The sequence below is a fragment of the Dermochelys coriacea genome, chromosome 3 (assembly GCF_009764565.3).
Source record: "Dermochelys coriacea isolate rDerCor1 chromosome 3, rDerCor1.pri.v4, whole genome shotgun sequence".
NCBI lineage: Eukaryota > Metazoa > Chordata > Testudines > Dermochelyidae > Dermochelys > Dermochelys coriacea.
This window is the reverse complement of record NC_050070.1, coordinates 141206641-141228986: the sequence shown is the minus strand read 5'-3', so window position 1 is coordinate 141228986 and position 22346 is coordinate 141206641.

Sequence of the window (22346 nt, the reverse complement as noted above, 5' to 3'; positions counted from 1 at the left end):
ATGCTGTATATGTATCGGGGAAAGGTTATGATCTGCTGAAAGTCATTTCTCTATCCATATGTGTGTATCATTAATGCATATGAAGTTATGAGAATTGTGTAGTATGGTGGTCACTAAAACATGCTGTAAGTTGGAGGAATCAGCCAGATATTAACTCCCCAGAGGCAACAGCAAGGAAAGTAACCAACGCCTGAGTGGGGTGTGAAACAGCCCATCTAAAGCCATTGTCCAGCAAGTGAGCTACAATGCAATGACTCACCTGCATGAGGCCCCACCAGGGGAATTGCTCAACCTTGCTGGGAGAGAATCAGCAATGCCCTTGAGACATGCCTGAACTTGTGTTTTACAAGCATATGGACTGAGGGTATAAAACACACAGAGTAGACACATACTGGGCCCTTCTCCTGCCCCCACCTCTGCTGCAAGCAACCAAGACACTGAGAAGAAGACAAGACTCCAACACAGGAGACTGACCCAAGTTTAAGGAACAAATCTGAAAACTAAGAACTGCAATATCCAGTGGGGTGAGAAAAACTGCTTAATCTAGTTGTTAGACTGGGCAGCATGGCTGAGAGTTTAGACTGCGTGCTTATATTTTCTTTTCTTTTGGTAACCACTCTGACTAATCATAGAATATCAGGGTTGGAAGGGACCTCAGGAGGTCATCTAGTCCAACCCCCTGCTCAAAGCAGGACCAATCCCCAACTAAATCATCCCAGCCAGGGCTTTGTCAAGCCTGACCTTAAAAAATTCTAAGAATTTTTTTAAGTCACAGTGTTGACTCATATTAAACTTCTCATCCACTGTAACCCCTAGGTCCTTTTATGCAGAACTGCTGCCTAGCCATTTGGTCCCCAGTCTGTAGCGGTGTATGGAATTCTTCCGTCCTAAGTGCAGGACTCTGCACTTGTCCTTGTAGAACCTCATCAGATTTCTTTTGGCCCAATCCTCTAATTTGTCTAGGTCCTTCTGTATCCTATCCCTACCCTCTAGTGTATCTACCTCTCCTCCAAGGTTAGTGTCATTTGCAAACTTGCTGAGGGTGCAATCCATACCATCCTCCAGATCATTTATGAAGATATTGAACAAAACTGGCCCGAGGACCGACCCTTGGGGCACTCCACTTAATACCGGCTGCCAACTAGACATGGAGCCATTGATCACTACCCGTTGAGCCCGACAATCTAGCCAACTTTCTTTCTATCCACCTTATAGTCCATTCATCCAGCCCATACTTCTTTAACTTGCTGGCAAGAATACTGTGGGAGACAGTGTCAAAAGCTTTGCTAAAGTCAAGGAACAACATGTCCACTGCTTTCCCATCATCCACAGAGCCAGTTATCTTGTCATAGAAGGCAATTAGATTAGTCAGGCATGACGTGCCCTTGTTGAATCCATGCTGACTGTTCCTGATCACTTTCCTCTAAGTGCTTCAGAATTCATTCCTTGAGGACCTGCTCCATGATTTTTCCAGGGACTGAGGTGAGACCGACTGGCCTGTAGTTCCCAGGATCCTCCTTCTTCCCTTTTTTAAAGATGGGCACTACATTAGCCTTTTTCCAGTCGTCCAGGACTTCCCCCAATCACCATGAGTTTTCAAAGATAATGGCCAATGGCTCTGCAATCACATCCGCCAACTCCTTTAGGACTCTCGGATGCAGCACATCCAGCCCCATGGACTTGTGTGCATGTCCAGCTTTTCTAAATAGTCCATAACCTTTTCTTTCACTACTGAGGGCTGCTCACCTCCTCCACATGCTTTGCTGCCCAGTGCATAGTCTGGGAGCTGACCTTATTCGTGAAGACAGAGGCAAAAAAAGTATTGAGTACATTAGCTTTTTCCACATCCTCTGTCACTAGGATGCCTCCCTCGTTCAGTAAGGAGCCCACACATTCCTTGACTTTCTTCTTGTTGCTAACATACCTGAAGAAACCCTTCTTGTTACTCTTAACATCTCTTGCTAGCTGCAACTCCAGGTGTGATTTGGCCTTCCTGATTTCACTCCTGCATGCCCGAGCAATATTTTTATACTCTTCCCTGGTCATTTGTCCAATCTTCCACTTCTTGTAAGCTTCTTTTTTGTGTTTAAGATCAGCAAGGATTTCACTGTTAAGCCAAGCTGGTCGCCTGCCATATTTACTATTCTTTCTACACATAGGGATGGTTTGTTCCTGTAACCTCAATAAAGATTCTTTAAAATACAGCCAGCTCTCCTGGACTCCTTTCCCCCTCATGTTATTCTCCCAGGGGATCCTGCCCATCAGTTCCCTGAGGGAGTCAAAGTCTGCTTTTCTGAAGTCCAGGGTCCGTATTATGCTGCTCTCCTTTCTTCCCTGTGTCAGGATCCTGAACTCTACCATCTCATGGTCAATGCCTCCCATCCAGGTTCCCATCCACTTTTGCTTCCCCTACTACATCTTCCCAGTTTGTGAGCAGCAGGTCAAGAAGAGCTCTGCCCCAGTTGGTTCCTCCAGCACTTGCACCAGGAAATTGTCCCCTACACTTTCCAAAAACTTCCTGGATTGTCTGTGCACTGCTGCATTGCTCTCCCAGCAGATATCAGGGTGATTGAAGTCTCCCATGAGAACCAGGGCCTGCAATCTAGTAACTTCCGTGAGTTGCCGGAAGAAAGCCTTGTCCACCTCATCCCCCTGGTCCGGTGGTCTATAGCAGACTCCCACCACATCACCACCCTTGTTATTCACACTTCTAAACTTAATCCAGAGACTCTTAGGTTTTTCTGCAGTTTCATACTTGAGCTCTGAGCAGTCATACTGCTCCCTTACATACAATACAACTCCCCCACCTTTTCTGCCCTGCCTGTCCTCCCTGAATAGTTTATATCCATCCATGGCAATACTCCAGTCATGTGAGTTATCCCACTAAGTCTCTGTTATTCCAATCACATCATGATTCCTTGACTGTGCCAGGACTTCCAGTTCTCCCTGCTTGTTTCCCAGGCTCCTTGCATTTGTGTATAGGCACTTGAGATAACTCGCTGATCATCCCTCTTTCTCAGTATGAGGCAGGAGCCCTCCCCTCTCTCGCGCTTCCTCCCAGTATCCCACTTCCCCACTTACCTCAGGGCTTTGGTCTCCTTCCCCTGGTGAACCTAGTTTAAAGCCCTCCTCACTAGGTTAGCCAGCCTGCTTGCAAAGATGCTCTTCCCTCTCTTCATTAGGTGGAGCCAATCTGTGCCTAGCACTCCTCCTTCTTGGAACACCATCCCATGGTCAAAGAATCCAAAGCCTTCTCTCTGACACCACCTGCTTAGCCGTTCGTTGACTTCCACGATTCGATGGTCTCTACTCAGGCCTTTTCCTTCCACGAGGAGGATGGACGAGTACACCACTTGCACCTCAAACTCCTTTATTCTTCTTCCCAGAGCCACGTAGTCTGCAGTGATCTGCACAAGGTCATTCTTGGCAGTATCATTGGTGCCCACGTGGAGAAGCAGGAAGGGGTAGCGATCCGAGGGCTGGATGAGTCTCAGCAGTCTCTCTGTCACATCGTGATTCCTAGCTCCTGGCAAGCAGCAGACTTCTCGGTTTTCCCTTGTTATGCTTTGACTTGTAATCATTTAAAATTAATCTGTGTAGTTGATGGTTTTTTATTCTATCTGAAGCAGTGCGTTTGGTTTGAAGTGTGTCAGAGGCTCCCGTTGGGACAACAAGCCTGGCACATATCAATTTCTTTGTTAAATTGATGAACTTATATAAGCTTGCAGCATCCAGTGGGCATAACTGGACACTGCAAGACAGAGGTTCCTAGGGTTGTGTCTGGGACTGGAGATATTGGCTAGTGTCATTCGCTTGCAAGTAGCTGGGAGCAGCTTACATTCCAGATGCTGTGCGTGAACAGCCCAGGAGTGGGGGTTCTCACAGCAGAGCAGGGTAAGGCTGGCTCCCAGCGTCAAGGATTGGAGTAGCCTAGCAGATCGCTGGTTCAGACAACACCAGAGGGGACCATCACCCCTACTACATGAAGATTTTGTCTAATAAGCATAATTAAATACTGCAGTGGCAAATTAAATATCAAGTACCTCTGCCAAACTGTAATGTAGTAGACATTAGTATATTTGCTAATATTGAAGTTAAGGGTGCATTAAATAGAAATTTTATGCACTTGGGTGAGGCTAATCCAAAACTAAATATTTTTAAAACAGAAAATTAGGTAAAAGTCACTTAATCTTGTCAAGTGTTGTGCATCTATCAATTGTAGTGTAATTCATCATTTGAGCTTGACTACGGTGAACAGTTTCTCTAGTATTGTCTGCTGTGAGCATCCCTTTCATGAGCACTATCTAACCTTTATGTGGACAGGGATGAGATCATTAATATTATCGCTAAGATGTTGCATTCTATTTTCAACAAAAATATAGGGCAAAAGTCTTCAAAAGTATGATATAGCTTATCTTTAAGTATTACATATTCAAGGCTGTTTTCAGATGTAGGGGCATGATACTTTTCTAAAGTTGTTTGAAAAATCTCTTTTCAGGATCAGTGCTATCTGTTTCTGAAACATTATTTTATAAAAAATCAGCTGTGAGAAACCCATCTGTTTCAGGGCTTTGCCACATGCCAAGTCATGAACTGCCTTTTTAAATTTCTGAATTGTTACTCGGTTATAAATAGTGTGAGCCAGGTCTGGCAGAAATGTAGTAACTGAGTCATGAATAAGCCAAAACCAGCTTAGTCAAAGTGTCCTTCTGAAGTATAAAGCTTTCTGAATTGTTCACTAATATCTTCAGAATCTATAGAAAACTGGTTATCTTCAGGAGCTAGGGGGTTGGCAGCTTGTTTTTTTTTAATTCTGTTTCAGCTGTTTTCTTGCTTTATCTCCCCATTTATAGCACTGTTGCTTAATTCTGAGAATAAATTCAAATTGGCTATATACACATTCAGCATTTATATTTAGAGTTGATAAGTAATTGCAGCAATACCTTATTAGTTGTATTGTCTTCGTCTCTTTTCCTTTTTCTTGTTACATGCAACTGGATACATCCTTCCAAATTGTAGCTTTCATAACTTCCTTGCAGGTAGCTCCTGAGTCAACTGAACCATCATTTTCCTTCATAAAGCAAAGTATAGTTGTTTCATTTTGAGTACACAGGGCTGGATCCCTCATTAGAGACGTTTTAGATTTTAAATTTAGAAATTCTTGTATGTAGTCTCTCGAGTTAATAAGATTGAGGTATGATCGGAAATTAATAAATAGTCTATGTCTGCATTCAGTCATGAAGGAACTACGAATGTAGCACAAACCACAATGCAGTCTGTTCTTGAATATGATGGATGCCCATTTCACTAAGACTCACATGGCGGTTGAGTCATCAAATGTCCTTTTAAATTGTTAAATGTCTTAACAATTTTGGTCTGGTTAAGATCTCTGCTATGGCTGGATCTTGTAACCTTGGATTTGCCTAAATCCTTGTTTGCAACAGAGTTCCATCTCCCTGCTAGTGACACTTGCAAATCTTTTTCCAGGGATAAAATTTGAAAAATTTTCTTGACCACCTCAAAATTTTGCCACGTGCTCAAAAGGAATTATTTAGATTATATGGTACCTTTTAGTTATCATATACCTGCCCTCTGAATCACTCCAAGATTCCGTACATTGAAATGGTACCATTTTGTGAATTAAACAAGTAGGATGCATGGTTCACCTATCTTACTCAGTTTTAAAAAAAATTCTATTGGCATGACTTCTTGCAGCATTGCAGTTTTGACACTTCATAATTTGAAATCATAAAACTTCTGCTCTCTGTGATGGGTCATTAAAGCATGAATTTTCCAGGGATGTATTTTTAATTTATATTATGTTTTTGTGAGTAATATGGATTGAGGTCCTTGAGTTGGCTATTTATTCTGAAAACAGATGTAACTGCATATAACAAATCTATTGATCTGTGCTGGGTCTCCCTGTTATACCTGTGTCCCTACAGATTTTAGTAAAAATACTATGTTGATACAAATAATTTTATCTTGAAACAAAAAAGAGGGAGAAAAAGTTTAGCTTAAAGGAATTCAGAGTGTGTTTGATAAGTGATTCCAACAACCCTTTTTCTCCCCACAAGACATCTAGCAACATATTACCATACATAAATAAACACAGACTTCAGAGTGGAGGCTAGTCAGAAGATCTTTGTAAGCCATTCTAATATGAATTAATTATTCTTTAATGAAAAGTGTAGCAATTATATATGGTTTATCTCAGTGTTTCCAAAAGTGTGGGACAGCCCCCCTCCCCTCCATGCTGCTAGGGAGTTGAGGGACTGCCTGTGGGGGCAGGAAGCATGGAAGATCTATCTGCCATGCAAGATGGGTCTGCCTTTAATGAAAACATGGCAGAGATATAAAGGAATGGAGGAGGGAATTCTGATTGCTTTCATTTTCCTGAATGGGGACTCAGCTTTCAAAGGTCTGAGAAATGCAGGTGGGGCCATTCTAATAAAAATTAACCATTCCCTAAAAACAAACAAACAAACTTATAGTATTTAGCTCTCCCAAAAGTTTTCAAAGAAATAATACTTTACTACCAAATTTTGTTATAAACATTTATATTAACACCAATTGAAAAAAAAAGTTTTTAAAAAAATAGTGGGCCACTAAATCATTTACCTCACTGGATAAAGACCAAATATTTATGAATATATTTACAATCTATCTGTCAAACATACTTAACTAGGGGAAAACTGTTGTTCTAATTCATAAATGAGAAATAGGATATCATAAAATGTCACCAGCAACATTTTTCTACTGAGGGGAAAACAAAGCAAGCAAAACTAAAGGCTGTCCCCCATTTTAATTCTTACTGCCTGACCAGGGTTTAATTTAGGGAAGAAGATGTTGTATTGTTTCTGGTTAGTTCAGGAATATGTTTCTGGAATGTGCTTGTACACTTCATTTTCAGTCTTAAAAGATTTTGGTAGAAAAAAAGCCATATCCGTAGTGCAGATTGCTGGGTATCGGAGACCAAAAATCAGAACCAGCTCCAGCCCTCTAAATACTGTCCCCTTTCCCCCCTGAGCTCTGCTGAAAAGCCTGGAAAGATAAAAATCTTGATCCCATTTTCCCATTTTCAAGCTGTGTTCATTATCAAGAACTTATCAACAGTTTGAGATCTACTCATGAAAAGAAGTATTATTATCACCTGAAGTGCAGCCATTCAAATATTGGCCTTGCACTTAATATGTTCCTGCCTTTTTCACAGCTTTCTCTCTCTCTCTCTCTGAGGGAAAAAAGCAGGGGGTAAGGTTGCCACTTCCAAGATGGAGAAAAAATAGCCTCTGGTCATGCCCCCATCCCGTGACTGACCCTCTTCTTTCCCTCTGAGTTGCCCCTCCCCCCACACCAGCATTTTGATCTCCTTCACCCCCCTCATGCAGGTGGCAGCGAAGGTGGGGGTGGTTCATGGCTTCTTTGTCTTTTACCTGTTGTGGCAGTCTGTACTCCTATGTTCACCCCTGTTATAAGACTATATTAAATTTTGTACAAAGCATACTGTGTACGGTATCATTTGAAAACTCATGATTTGCTGATCATTATTTTTCTGGAAAAATATGTGTGGCAACATTGTATGTACATATGAGATTCCATTGTATGAAATTAGCAACACATGTTCCAACATGGTTTGGAGGGCAGTTACACACAAGTTCCCCAGAGAAAAAAGGGTAGCCAATGCCTCAGCAAGGTATCAATGAGATCAAATGTACCACCACCTGATTAAGTGGCCACTCTTCAGCAGATGAGGAGGGTACTGGCAAAAAAAAAAAAAATCTACATGTTCACAGAATCATAGGACTGGAAGAGACCAAGAGGTCATCTTGTCCAATCTCTTCTTTGACAAAGAAGCAGCTTAAGGTTCCTGGCCCCACAGTTTTTCTGTCTCCTGAACATCAGCTGTAAATGATTCTTGCACAAGAAAAAGGAGGAGAATGCAGATGCACCAAATCATCTCTTTCTTGTTCTCTATCCATAGCATTATCAACCCCTAAAGAACAAAGGAAGCAGCATTAGACTGGGGGAGAGATCCTGACTAAAAGGGGTTCAGCCAGTAAGACTACTAGGACATGTGGTATGAGAGACCTTTATTTTGTGTTCACTTTGCTTGTTAAGTGACGTGTTAGTTGCGTTTTACCTTTTAGTTCCTTATAACCAATTCTGACTTGTATGCCTCATTGCTTGTAATCGCTTAAAAATCTATCTTTCTGTAGTTAACAAATTTGTTTTGTTGTTTTTATCTAAACCAGTGTGTTTGGATTGAAATGTTTGGGAAGCTCCATTTGGGATGGCAAGATTTAGGAATATCATTTTCTGTGAATAAATGATGGTCTTTATATGAGCTTGTATTGTCCAGGAGGGTGCTGGGCAGTAGAAGACGCACATTTCTGGGGGAAAGTCTGGGACTGGGAGTTTGCTGGTGTTGCCTTGAAAAGCAATTCCTGAGTGGCTGGCTATAGCACTCATACAGTATAGCTGGGAGTGATTTACATGCTGGAGGTTGTGTGAGAGCATACAAGGACTGGTTGCTGTCTCAGCGAAGCAGTGTAAAAGGCAACCCAGGTTGGGGAATTGTGGGGACACAGCTGTCTATCTGTCGGAATTGTACTCTGGGTAATGTCACACCTTCCCTACCACCTCACCCCGTCCATCCAGGGAAGAAGGTGGCTCAGGGCCCTTGTCTAATCCACAATAGCTGGCAGGGATGGTGGCCCCATAACAACAACCCTCCCCCCAGGCCTTCCTCCTATCAAGATGGCAGATAAAGAGTCCATCCAACCCTGGAGTATGCTAGGAAGAAGGGGAAGGCAGCCAAAAAAGTCCTTCCAAGGAAGCACAGTTCCTAAAGGGAAAACCTAACGAAAAGTCCCCACTGAACATTTCCTCCCACTTCACTCTCAAGATGGGGGAGCAGGGAAATGCAAGCCCCCATCCTGGCACATTAAATTTTTTCACTGGCAATCACTAAGGCAATACAAATACTGGCCAGAGTGGTTAAAAACCAGCAGTGGGCCTGACTTGGAAGGATTTTGGAGCATTTTCTGAAGAAAAGGGATGATATTTTTACCTTCCCAACCTTTTGTGGTGCTCTATAAAGATTGTTCCTTCTTCACCTGTTTCCTAGGCTACATTCTCAGTGTAAGGGAAGTGGTTCCCTCTTTATTTCTTTTGTTTCAATGGCCACTTTCTGTAGATTGTTTTCTGTGCAAGACATTCGGAAACTGACATCAGAAACATGGTTTCTGAGGGAACACATGAATGTCTGTTAAATGTTGTCTAACTTTTCCATTAGGGTGCCCCTCAGTTCTCTACATCCTGTGCTAGGCCTTGCTGCTATGCTGCTATCACAATGAGGTAAAGTCTGTTTTGGGAGAATTAGGCATCACTCTCTTGTTATCTTTTTGTTTGCCATAAAAAATAATCTTTTGATACAATAGGCATTGTGACAAAGCTCTGTCCTTGCCTCCGTGGGTCCTGCGTTTCCTGGCAGATTTCGCTAGCCTCAGAGGCTCACTGTGACCCTCCACGTAACCCTTCTTTCTCTAGAGACAAGGGTCACAGTCTACTGAGCCATTTTCATCATAAGCCAGCGAGGGAGATGAGGAGAAGTTATCCTTCCTTGCACAGTCTCTGTTGTCTCCCAGTCTCAGTGATTAAACAGGGGGCAAAGGTGGCCACCCTCTACTCCGGGCTCCAGCCCAGGGACCCTAATAGTATCAGCTATGGTATCTGACCTTTCAGAAAGATGACATGTACAATTCCCTGGGCTACTTCCCCCACAGCAGCCCTCACTTCCTCAAGCTCCACTTCACCCTTACCTCAGGGCCTCCTTCCTTGTGCCTGATATGGTGTGTACTACTCAGCCTCTCCAACCGTGCAACTTCTTCCCACAGTTCCTGACATGCACTTCCACTTGACTGACTGGGAGGCTTTTAACTAGTTTCAGCCAGCCCCTAATTGGCTTCAGGTGTCCCAATCAACCTAGCCTTCTCCCTGCATTCTGGAAAGTTTTTAATTGGCCACAAGTGTCTTAATTGATCTGGAGCAGCTGCCATTTAACTTATCCTGGTACCAGGGATTTGTGTAGCCTGGAGCGACTCTCTCTCTCTCTCTCTCCCCCGCTCCCACTGCTCTCCCATAGCCTTCTAGCTTGGAGGGAGGTGGGAAGCTGCTACTCTTGCTGCTGCTAGGCCCTAAGCTCTCCCTGCTGCTCCCCTGGCTGGGTCAGACACCCCCCATTCTCTGCTACTTGGCTGCTGGACCCCCCACTCTTGGATGCTGCTACTGCTGCAACTGCAGCCCCGGGGGGGGGGGCTGCTAGCCCACTCCCCAGAGAGGAGGAGTGAGGGACCCCAGCCGTTGCTGTTGTGGATACCACCACCACCACCACCACCTGAGAGGGGTCCTTTCTGCTTCCCTGGACTACCACATGGAGTTCCTGGAGCTGCTGCTGCTGCTGTGGAGTATGCTACCTGGAGCTGCTGAAGCCCAAGGAGGAGAAGAAGAGGACCATCTGCCAGTGGGGGAGCACCTAGAGACTTTACAGACCACCATGGAGGGGGCCTAAGACTGAGTAATTTTCAAACTGTGCTCTTGTGGTGGGGGTCTTGACTGTGTTACCAGGGTCACAGGGGGTGTGGCGTGGAGCTGCCCCCCAATCCATCTGTGTGTCCCCCCAACCCCCACCACTACTACCACCACCACTGCCCCCTCCACCACCCCCACTGGCTGTATACCATCTGCCTCAGCTCCTGCCTCTGGACTCAGCTGCTTGCTTGGCTTCCCACGCCCTATTTCTATCCTTTGGGCCAGAAGCAGCAGCCAGCTAAAAAAAGACTTGTGCAAGTGCATATGGGCACATGTGTCCCCCCCCCGGACTGCCTAACCCCCAGCTTTGCCCTTTACTATCTGCACCATTTGCCACTTGCTTTGCCTCCTCTTTTGCCCCAGCCCCCCTAACTAGCTTCAGTTTGTTTGCCTGCCCCGCCCATTTCCTTCTGCAGCCTCTGTTTGTTTGCCCTGCCCCAGCCTCTGAAGCTAGCCCCTTGGTTTCCCTGTTCTACCCCCAGACCGCTTAGTCCCTTGCTCCGTGTGCCCATGCCCCCTCCCAAATCGCTTGTGCAATTCCCCATTTTAGTTGCAACCCTCTTCACTGCACCCTCAATGTTGTTGTATCCCCCCCTCCCTTAGTGCAGAGGAGAGGAGGAGCCGGAATTTCCACCTTGTGTCAGTAACTGACCCCTAACCCCTGATTGCCCCCCGTGCAGCCCACCCCTTTTGGCGCCGTCCTCCCCTGCCTGCAGCCTAGCGGGGAGGAGTGGTCGACCTGCTTCCCCTCTCCCTCCTCCTTTTGGTGTCCCCCCTTTCCTACTTGCTAATGATGACGGGGGATGAGACGGGTGAGACCTCTCCAGTAGCCCGAGCTCCCCCTCCCCTGCCTGCCCCTCTGTCACCCCCCCAAGCTTCTACCTCCGCTGCCAAACCATTTGCCATCGCCCCCGCTGGGGCACCAGCAGCGACGGGCACCAGGGTGACCTCCACTGCTGCCACGTCTATCACCCCCTCAGATTTGGGGGGAGTCCCCCCAGCCGGCAGGAAGGGCCAGGGGAAGAAGAAGGGGAAGGGCCCCGCTAAAAAGACCAGGCCCTCCATGGCAGGGGCTGCCTCCAATGCCCCCACCCCATCTCCAGCTGGGGTGCCCCTCCCCGCTGTTTCCTCCACCAGCTCTGCAGCTCTCCCTCCCCCGGCCCCCAGAGCATACGCCCAGGTGGCGGCAACCCACCCGCCTGCCACTACATCATTTCTCCAGCCCTCCGCCTCCGCTACCATCTATAGCGGCCGGGGCCCCTTTCCCACCATGACCAGGAAGCACGGCATCCGTTGCCTCCTGGTGCCCGCCTCGCCCCACATGGAGACCTATGTGTGGGCGTTGGCGAGGGTGGTGGGGCCCACGGCCGTTGTGGTGGCCTCCAAAATGTATGGCAAGGTCGTCTTCTTCTTAGCAGCGGAGGCCGCCGCCCAGGAGGCGGTGGAGAAGGGCCTGGCGGTGGGGGGCGTGTTCGTCCCTTTAGAGCCGCTAGAGGACCTGGGCGTCCGCCTGGTCCTGACCTCTGTTTCTCCCCAATGCTGCCCTGTTACCCGCCCTTTCTACCTTGGGAAAGCCCATCTCTGTCATCAGCCCTCTCCCGTTGGGCTGCAAAGATCCCGCCCTCCGTCACGTCCTCTCGTTCCGCTGGCAAGTGCAGCTTCAAATTCCGCCGGCGGTGCGCGACGGAGAGGCACTCGAGGGGTCCTTCCTAGTCCCCTACCAGGGGACCCATTACAGGGTGCATTATTCCACGGGGGAGGCCCGGTGCTACCTCTGCTGGGCGATGGGGCACGTCCGGAGGGACTGCCCCCTGACCCGGAAAGGAGGAGCATCCAGGACCGCCGAGCCCCGGCAGGGCACCGGCCCCGTCATCGCCGACGCCCCTGGCTGCCCGGCGCCCGAAACCGCCCCTCCTCCTTCCCAGTCCACCATTGCTCCCGCTCAGGCCCAAGGGGCACCTCCCCCACTATGCCCAGACGAGCGGGAGAACCCCGCCCCCGCTGTTTGCAATCTGGCGGGGCCTGTGCAGGAGGGTACGGCAGGGACACCGCCAAGCATGGGAGAGGGCCCGCCCCAAGGGGAATCTTCCCTCCCTTGTGCTGCCCCACCGTTACCCTCTCGAGTCCCTGAGCCATCGCCTCTGCCCCCTGACACAACCCCTGCTAGCCAGCCCCTGGATGATGCCATGGAGGGCTGGGCCCTAGTCCAGGGGAAGCGGGGCAAACGGAAGGCTTGAGTTCCGCTCCTCCCATCTGACGCGGAGGCCCCCCGGAAGACCAGGAAGGGGGGCACCGATGCCGAGCCTTCCGCTCTACCCACGGGTGTGTTCCATCCACCAGAGCCGGTTGGGGAAGACGTGGCAGCACTGGAAGGCGGTATCTCCCCTCCACGGGAGTCCCTCCCCTCCAAGACCCCCGAGGCACCATCTAAAACCCCAGTGTGACCCGAAGTAACGGTCGCGTCAGGTGCCGGCGGGGAGAATCTCGGGGTAGTGGAAAACAATTTCCCCTCTATATATGAGGAGATCGAGGCCCTGGGTCTGACCCCGGTCACCCAGGGGGAGGACGATCCTATGCCAGCGGGCCTTGATCTGGGCGACTTCACTCCAGCCCCCCTTTCCCCATGTTCCCTCACCCTAACCGTTGCTTCTGCTCCCACCTCCGAGGAGCCCCTGGACTCCTCCATCAACCCGGCTGCAGAGGGCACCCCGCTGAGAGCCGCCGAGCCAGTTGAGGCGACGGCCAGTGCCACGCGGCTGGAACCTCAGCCACCAGGGGCATCCCTCGCTGGTGAGGAGCATTCAACCTCCTTTCCAGGAGAGGACCCTACAGAAGAAAGTCCACCTCCTGATGCCGTGGTTGCCAAATCCACCAGAGAGCTTGCGCCCGGCATCAGTGAGAGCCCTCTCCCGACCCAGACTCTCACCTCTACCCCTGCCCATGCCCTTATCCCGCCCACCTCCCGAGATATTATTGCCACCCCTGGGACTGTCTCCTTCCCCTTTCCAACATATGACTCCCAGGGAGTGGCCTTTGTGTTTGTCCGTCCCGACCCACCAGGGGATGCTATTCTCCCTCCGCCGCCCCCTATCGCCCCAGCATTCAGGTCAACTCATCAAGAGCCCCGTCGGGCGTCGCACCCTGTCTGCCCATCTCGCTGGGCCAGGGGGCTGTACCAAGGGCCCCGTCAGGGAGTAACCAGATCATAACCCCAGCCCCCCATGCGCTGCGAGAGGAGTTGCGGGAGTTCCTAGAAGACGTCCGTGGCTCCCGCAACAAAGTCCAGCTTGCCCTCCAGCGATGGGGGGACTTTAATCAAATCCTCCGGGCCGCAAGGGCCCTCATGGGGGAGGGGAAAAGGACCGGGAGGCAGGGCGCCGTGGCCTACCAGCGGGTCCGCCACTTCCGTGACTCCTTACTCACCTACGGGGTGGGTCACGGACTGCTGCGCGGCCCGCCGGGAGCCACGAGCATCCCTGCCGGCGAGGATCCCCCCCAGCCCTCCTCATGGCACACTTTACCATCGCAACATTGAACACCTGTGGCTGTAGGATGGGTCTCCGCAGGTCCCAGGTGCTCTCCTTCCTTCGAGAGGGGAGGTACTCTGTGGTTTTCCTGCAGGAGACCCATACGGATCCGACCGCCGAAGACAGCTGGCGGCTGGATTGGGCGGACAGGGTCTACTTTAGCCACCTCACAGTTCGTACGGCTGGAGTGGCGACCCTGTTCTACCCCGACCTACGGCCCGAGGTGCTGGGGGTCGCCGAGGTTGTGCCGGGTCGCCTGCTGCACCTCTGGGTCCGCATGGAGGGGCTCATAGTCAACCTCATCAACATCTATGCCCCAGCAGCGAGCCCGGAGCGGCTGCAATTCTATCAGCAGGCGTCCGCCTTCCTCGGCACCTTGGATCCTCAGGAGTGCCTGGTCCTGGGAGGGGACTTTAACATCACCCTTGAGGATCGGGACCACTCGGGGACCGAGCAGAGCCCGGCCGCCGTCGCCGTTCTCCAGGAGATAGTCGAACACCACTCCCTGGTGGACGTCTGGCACGACCACCACCCGGATGACACTTCCACATTCACCTTTGTCCGGGTGGAGGCCCATCGGTCGCGCCACTCCCGGTTGGACCACATTTATTTATCACGCTTTCATCTTTCACGAGCCCACTCCTCCATCATCCGGCCGGCCCCATTTTCTGACCATCACATAGCCACCATGACAGCCTCCCTTTGCGCGGAGAGGCCGGGGCCGGCCTATTGGCATTTTAACAACAGCTTGCTGGAGGATGCGGGCTTCATGGCATCCTTTTGGGAGTTCTGGCTGGCCTGGCGAGGGCAGAGGCGTGCCTTTCCCTCGGCACGGCAATGGTGGGACTTAGGGAAGGTGCGCGCCCGGCTCTTCTGCCGTGACTACACCCGGGGCGCCAGCCGACGGAGGGATGCAGCGATAGAGCAGTTGGAACGGGAGGTCTTAGAGCTGGAGAGGCGTCTGGCCGCCAGTCCCGAGGATCCACCCCTCTGCGGAGTGTGCCGGGAGAAGCGGGAGGAGCTCCGGACCCTCGAGGACCATCGGGCCCGGGGTGCCTTTGTTCGATCCTGCATCCGTCTCCTTCGGGAGATGGATTGTGGCTCCCCGTTTCTTCTACGCCCTGAAAAAAAAGAGGGGGGCTAAAAAACATGTCATCTGCCTACTGGCAGAAGATGGCAGCCCTCTCACGGATCCGGTGGAGATGTGCGAGAGGGCGAGAGCCTTCTACGTAAGCCTATTCTCCCCGGATCCAACCGATTCTAACACTTGCAGAGTGCTGTGGGAGGAGCTCCCGACGGTCAGCGTGGGCGACCGAGACTGGCTAGAGCTGCCTCTCACTCTGGCCGAGTTCTCGGAAGCTCTCCGTTGCATGCCCACCAATAAATCTCCAGGCATGGACGGGCTGACCGTGGAGTTCTACCGCGTGTTCTGGGACGTCCTGGGCCCAGACCTAGTCACCGTCTGGGCCGAGTCTTTGCAGAGCGGGGTCCTCCCTCTTTCGTGCAGGCGAGCCATGCTGGTCTTATTGCCGAAGAAGGGGGACTGCCGCGATTTACGAAATTGGCGTCCCGTCTCGCTCCTCAGCACGGACTACAAAATCGTGGCAAAAGCCATCTCCCTGAGGCTAGGGTCCGTGCTGGCGGACGTGGTCCACCCAGACCAGACCTACACCGTCCCGGGCCGCAGCATCTTCGACAACCTATATCTGGTCCGGGACCTATTGGAACTTGGGTGTAGGGATGGTCTATCGTTCGTTCTCCTGTCCTTAGGTCAGGAGAAGGCGTTCGACAGGGTGGATCACGGGTATCTCCTGAGCACTCTGCAGGCGTTTGGATTCGGAGCCAGATTTGTGAATTTTCTCTGGGTGCTGTACGCTTCCGCAGAGTGTCTGGTAAGGCTCAACTGGACCCTGACCGAACCGGTCAGCTTCGGGCGAGGAGTACGGCAGGGGTGCCCCCTCTCGGGCCAGCTGTACGTTCTGGCGATCGAGCCCTTCCTCTGTCTCCTCCGAAGAAGGTTGACAGGGTTGGTGCTAAGGGAGCCGGAGCTGCGGCAGGTCCTGTCGGCGTACGATGATGCCATGCTCCTCGTGGTCCAGGACCTGGGTGATTTGGTGCAGGTGGAGGCTTGCCAGGCCATCTATTCAGCAGCCTCCTCCGCGCGGGTCAACTGGGTCAAGAGCTCTGGCTTGGTGGTAGGGGACTGGCGGCAGGCGAGCTTCAGGCCATCCGGTGGAGCACGGGTCCGCTGCTCTATCTGGGCGTTTACCTTTCTGCCACGCATTCCTCTCCGCCGGAGAACTGGCAGAATTTAGAGGGCGGGGTGATAGAGCGGCTCCGGAAATGGACAGGACTACTCCGGTGCCTCTCCCTTCGAGGGAGAGCGTTAGTGCTTAATCAGCTAGTCCTGTCCATGCTCTGGTACCGGCTCAACACCCTGGTCCCGGCCCCAGCTTTCCTGACCAACCTCCGGACATCGATTCTGGAGTTCTTTTGGTCAGGACTGCACTGGGTCCCTGCAGGGGTTCTCCATCTACCTCTGGAGGAGGGAGGGCAGGGCCTAAAATGTCTGCTTACTCAGGTCCATGTCTTCCGTCTCCAGACCCTGCAGAGGCTCCTTTATGGTGCAGGTAGTCCGGCGTGGAGCATACTGGTGCACGCCTTCCTGCGCCGCTCCCGAGGGCTCCGATACGACCGTCAGCTCCTTTATCTCCATCCGAGAGGTCTACCGCGAGACCTCTCCGGGCTGCCGGTCTTCTACCAGGATCTTCTCCAGACCTGGAAACTCTTTACAACGACCAGGTCCGTGGCGGCCACCGAGGGGGCAGATCTCCTCGCGGAGCCCCTGCTACACAACCCCAGCTCCGTTTGCAGGTGGCAGAGTCCCGCTCGGTACGCCAGAGGTTGGTCCTGGCAGAGGTCACAAGAGTCGGAGACCTCCTGGACTATGATCGGGGATACTGGCTGGATCCCCTAACCTTCGCTCAGCGCATGGAGCTTTCCAGACCTTGTACTCCCCGGCGCATACTTCAGGAGGTGAAGGCCGCTTTGCCGCCGCTGCTCGGGTTCATCTCGACCGGGTCCTGCACGAGGGCACGCCCTGCCCACCCATTACCCCAGGCCTGCGGACCTTTTAATTGGACCCCTGCCCCGTGGACCCAACCGATCCCTTCACTAGAAGCCGGCTGCATGAGATGCAGCTGTTCTACTTTCAAACCGCGCCAAGAAAACATCTCTACACGCTCGTGCTCCACACCCTTCATGCCCGCACCCTCGTATCCCGCCCTGATACAAAATGGCAGGATCTCCTGCCACCTTTGGAGGGTGAGGAGCCCCAGTGGGCCAGCCTATATTCCACCTTAGTCCCAAGGCCCGCCGGGGATGTCAGTTGGCGGCTCCTTCACGGAGCCATGAGCACGGGCGTGTACTTGGCTCGGTTCACTTCAATCCCAGACACCTGCCCCTTTTGCGGCGTGAGGGATAACCTGGCACATGTATACCTGGAGTGTGCCAGGCTGCAGCCCCTATTCCGGCTCCTCACCAATATTTTATTACGTTTTTGGTTGCACTTCTCCTCTCACCTTCTCATTTATGCACTCCCTATCCGTGGCCCCACAAAGTCACGGGATCTCCTGGTCAACCTCCTCCTGGCCCTAGCTAAAATGGCCATCTACAAAACCAGAGTGAGGAGGTTGGCCGATGGAGTCTCTTGTGACTGTGGGGCCTATTTCCGATCCTCGGTCCGTTCACGTATCCGGGCAGAGTTCCTCTGGGCAGCATCCTCTGACTCCCTTTACGCCTTTGAGGAGCAGTGGGCGCTGTCCGGGGTTCTCTGCTCGGTGTCCCCATCCAATTCTCTTCATTTGACCCTTTGACCGCACTCCTGTCCCTGTTGTTTTATTAGTTATCCCCTGGAATTTTTTGGGTATCTAGGTCCTGTGGATCCCCCTTTTAGGCTGGGGGGATCCTTTAGCTGTGGATGGGCTTCGCCCGCCCACTTCCCGGATCCCATTAAGACTACTCTTCCATAGCAATCTGGCCTTGCCCTGTCACAGCATCCAGAAAACGTATTTTTAGTCTTATATTTGTGTCTAATGAGAAATTAAAATAGTGATGAATAAATATCAAATTTTGAGTGAGGAGTCAAACTGGTACCTTATTTTAGGTACCATGCCAACCCTTCCTGCTCAATCAACTCTTTATATGTAATATGAAGAAACTAGTGTGACCTTCAATTATTATTTGATTAAAGCAAATATTTGTGAGGATTGCCAACCATGTAGCAGAATTAGCAACAACTCTTTTACAAGCTTCAGAGGGGTAGCCCGTGTTAGTCTGGATCTGTAAAAGCGGCAAAGAGTCCTGTGGCACCTTATAGACTAACAGACGTGTTGGAGCATGAGCTTTAGTGGGTGAATACGCACTTGGTTGGATGCATGTAGTGGAAATTTCCAGAGACAAGTATAAATATGCAAGCAAGAATCAGGCTAGGGATAACAAGGTTAATTCAATTAGGGAGGATGAGGCCCTCTTCTAGCAGTTCAAGTGTGAACACCAAGGGATGAGAAACTGCTTTAGTAGTTGGCTAGCCATTCAGTCTTTGTTTAATCCTGAGCTGATAGTGTCAAATTTGCAAATGAACTGAAGCTCAGCAGTTTCTCTTTGAGGTCTGGTTCTTGCCCACAGACAACCTGCCAACCTGAAGCATATTCTCACTAGCAACTACACACTGCACCATAGTAATTCTAACTCAGGAACCAATCCATACAACAAACCTCTATGCCAATTCTGCCCACATATCTACACCAGCGACACCATCACAGGACCTAACCAGATCAGCCATACCATCACTGGTTCATTCACCTGCACATCCACCAATGTAATCTATGCCATCATGTGCCAGCAATTCCCCTCTGCTATGTACATCGGCCTAATCCTGCATTGCATAAGAGAAACTGAAGATTTCCTGAACGGACGTCAGGATATGCTTCTACAGACACAACGTTCTGAAGATTCAGAGCAGGCTGCACTGCGGGGACAGGAGGATGGTGAAGAAATTTGGCAGCATGTGACCTCCAGAAGAAGAAAGGGGAGTGTCCATGTACCAGCAATGCAGATACGGGTAAGTAACAGTTTTAATGTTCTTTCCACAGGTACTAATGCGGAGAGTGGACTAGATGACACATCTGAGGGAAGGGAACAGAAGGAGACTCCACTGATTGGAAGGCATGAGATGCACTGTCCTAGGGTTGGGGGTTCCACGACCATTGCTCCCAAGAGAAGGAGGTGGGTGGTGGTGGTCGGGGACTGAGTTATCTATCTGCCGCCCTAACCGGGAAAACCGAGAAGTCTGCTGCTTGCCAGGAGCTAGGATTCACAATGTGAAGGAGAGACTGCCGAGACTCATCAAGCCCTTGGATCGCTACCCCTTCCTGCTTCTCCACGTGGGCACCAATGATACTGCCAAGAATGACCCTGAGCGGATCACTGCAGATTATGTGGCTCTGGGAAGAAGGATAAAGGAGTTTGAAGTGCAAGTGGTGTTCTCGTCCATCCTCCCCATGGAAGGAAAAGGCCTGGGTAGAGACCATCGAATCGTGGAAGTCATCAAATGGCTACGCAGGTGGTGTCAGAGAGAAGGCTTTGGATTCTTTGACCCTGGGATGGTGTTCCAAGAAGGAGGAGTGCTAGGCAGAGACGGGCTCCACCTAACAAAGAGATGGAAGAGCATCTTTGCAAGCAGGCTGGCTAACCTAGTGAGGAGGGCTTTAAACTAGGTTCACCGGGGGAAGGAGACCAAAGCCCTGAGGTAAGTGGGGAAGTGGGATACTGGGAGGAAGCACGAGCAGGAGCGCGAGAGAGGGGAGGGCTCCTGCCTCATACTGAGAAAGAGGGGCGATCAGCGAGTTATCTCAAGTGCCTATACACAAATGCAAGGAGCCTGGGAAACAAGCAGGGAGAACTGGAAGTCCTGGCATAGTCAAGGAATCATGATGTGATTGGAATAACAGAGACTTGGTGGGATAACTCACATGACTGGAGTACTGTCATGGATGGATATAAACTATTCAGGGAGGACAGGCAGGGCAGAAAAGGTAGGGGAGTTGTATTGTATGTAAGGGAGCAGTATGACTGCTCAGAGCTCAAGTATGAAACTGCAGAAAAACCTGAGAGTCTCTGGATTAAGTTTAGAAGTGTGAGTATCAAGGGTGATGTCATGGTGGGAGTCTGCTATAGACCACCGGACCAGGGGGATGAGGTAGACAAGGCTTTTTTCCGGCAACTCACGGAAGTTACTAGATTGCAGGCCCTGGTTCTCATGGGAGACTTCAATCACCCTGATATCTGCTGGGAGAGCAATGCAGCGGTGCACAGACAATCCAGGAAGTTTTTGGAAAGTGTAGGGGACAATTTCCTGGTGCAAGTGCTGGAGGAACCAACTAGGGGCAGAGCTCTTCTTGACCTGCTGCTCACAAACTGGGAAGATGTAGTAGGGGAAGCAAAAGTGGATGGGAACCTGGATGGGAGGCATTGACCATGAGATGGTAGAGTTCAGGATCCTGACACAGGGAAGAAAGGAGAGCAGCAAAATATGGACCCTGGACTTCAGAAAAGCAGACTTTGACTCCCTCAGGGAACTGATGGGCAGGATCCCCTGGGAGAATAACATGAGGTGGAAAGGAGTCCAGGAGAGTTGGTTGTATTTTAAAGAATCCTTATTGAGGTTACAGGGACAAACCATCCTGATATGTAGAAAGAATAGTAAATATGGCAGGCGACCAACTTGGCTTAACAGTGAAATCCTTGCTGATCTTAAACACAAAAAAGAAGCTTACAAGAAGTGGAAGGTTGGACAAATGACCAGGGAAGAGTACAAAAATATTGCTCGGGCATGCAGGAGTGAAATCAGGAAGGCCAAATCACACCTGGAGTTGCAGCTAGCAAGAGATGTTAAGAGTAACAAGAAGGGTTTCTTCAGGTATGTTAGCAACAAGAAGAAAGTCGAGGAAAGTGTGGGCCCCTTACTGAATGAGGGAGGCATCCTAGTGACAGAGGATGTGGAAAAAGCTAATGTACTCAATACTTTTTTTGCCTCTGTCTTCACAAACAAGGTCAGCTCCCAGACAACTGCACTCGGCAGCACAGCCTGGGAAAGAGGTGACCAGCCCTCTGTGGAGAAAGAAGTGGTTCGGGACTATTTAGAAAAGGTGAACGAGCACAAGTCCATGGGGCTGGATGTGCTGCATCCGAGAGTACAAAAGGAGTTGGGGGATGTGATTGCAGAGCCATTGGCCATTATCTTTAAAAACTTATGGCAATCAGGGGAAGTTCCAGACAACTGGAAAAAGGCTAATGTAGTGCCTTCATTCTCAAGGAATGAATTCTGAAGCACTTAGAGGAAAGTGATCAGGAACAGTCAGCATGGATTCACCAAGGGCAAGTCATGCCTGACTAATCTAATTGCCTTCTTCGACAAGATAACTGGCTCTGTGGATGAGGGGAAAGTAGTTGACGTGTTGTTCCTTGACTTTAGTAAAGGTTTTGACACGGTCTCCCACAGTATTCTTGCCAGCAAGTTAAAGAAGTATGGGCTGGATGAATGGACTATAAGGTGGATAGAAAGTTGGCTAGATTGTCGGGCTCAACAGGTAGTGATCAATGGCTCCATGTCTAGTTGGCAGCCGGTATTAAGTGGAGTGCCCCAAGGGTCAGTCCTCGGGCCGGTTTTGTTCAATATCTTCATAAATGATCTGGAGGATGGTATGGATTGCACCCTCAGCAAGTTTGCAGATTACACTAAACTTGGAGGAGAGGTAGATACGCTGCAGGGTAGGGATAGGATACAGAGGGACCTAGACAAATTAGAGGATTGGGCCAAAAGAAATCTGATGAGGTTCTACAAGGACAAGTGCAGAGTTCTGCACTTAGGACGGAAGAATCCCATACACCGCTACAGACTAGGGTCCGAATGGCTCGGCAGCAGTTCTGCAGAAAAGGACCTAGGGGTTACAGTGGACGAGAAGCTGGATATGAGTCAATAGTGTGCTCTTGTTGCCACGAAGGCCAATAGCATTTTGGGATGTATAAGTAGGGGCATTGCGAGCAGATCGAGGGATGTGATCATTCCCCTCTATTAGACACTGGTGAGGCCTCATTTGGAGTACTGTGTCCAGTTTTGGGCCCCACACTACAAGAAGGATGTGGAAAATTGGAAAGAGTCCAGCAGAG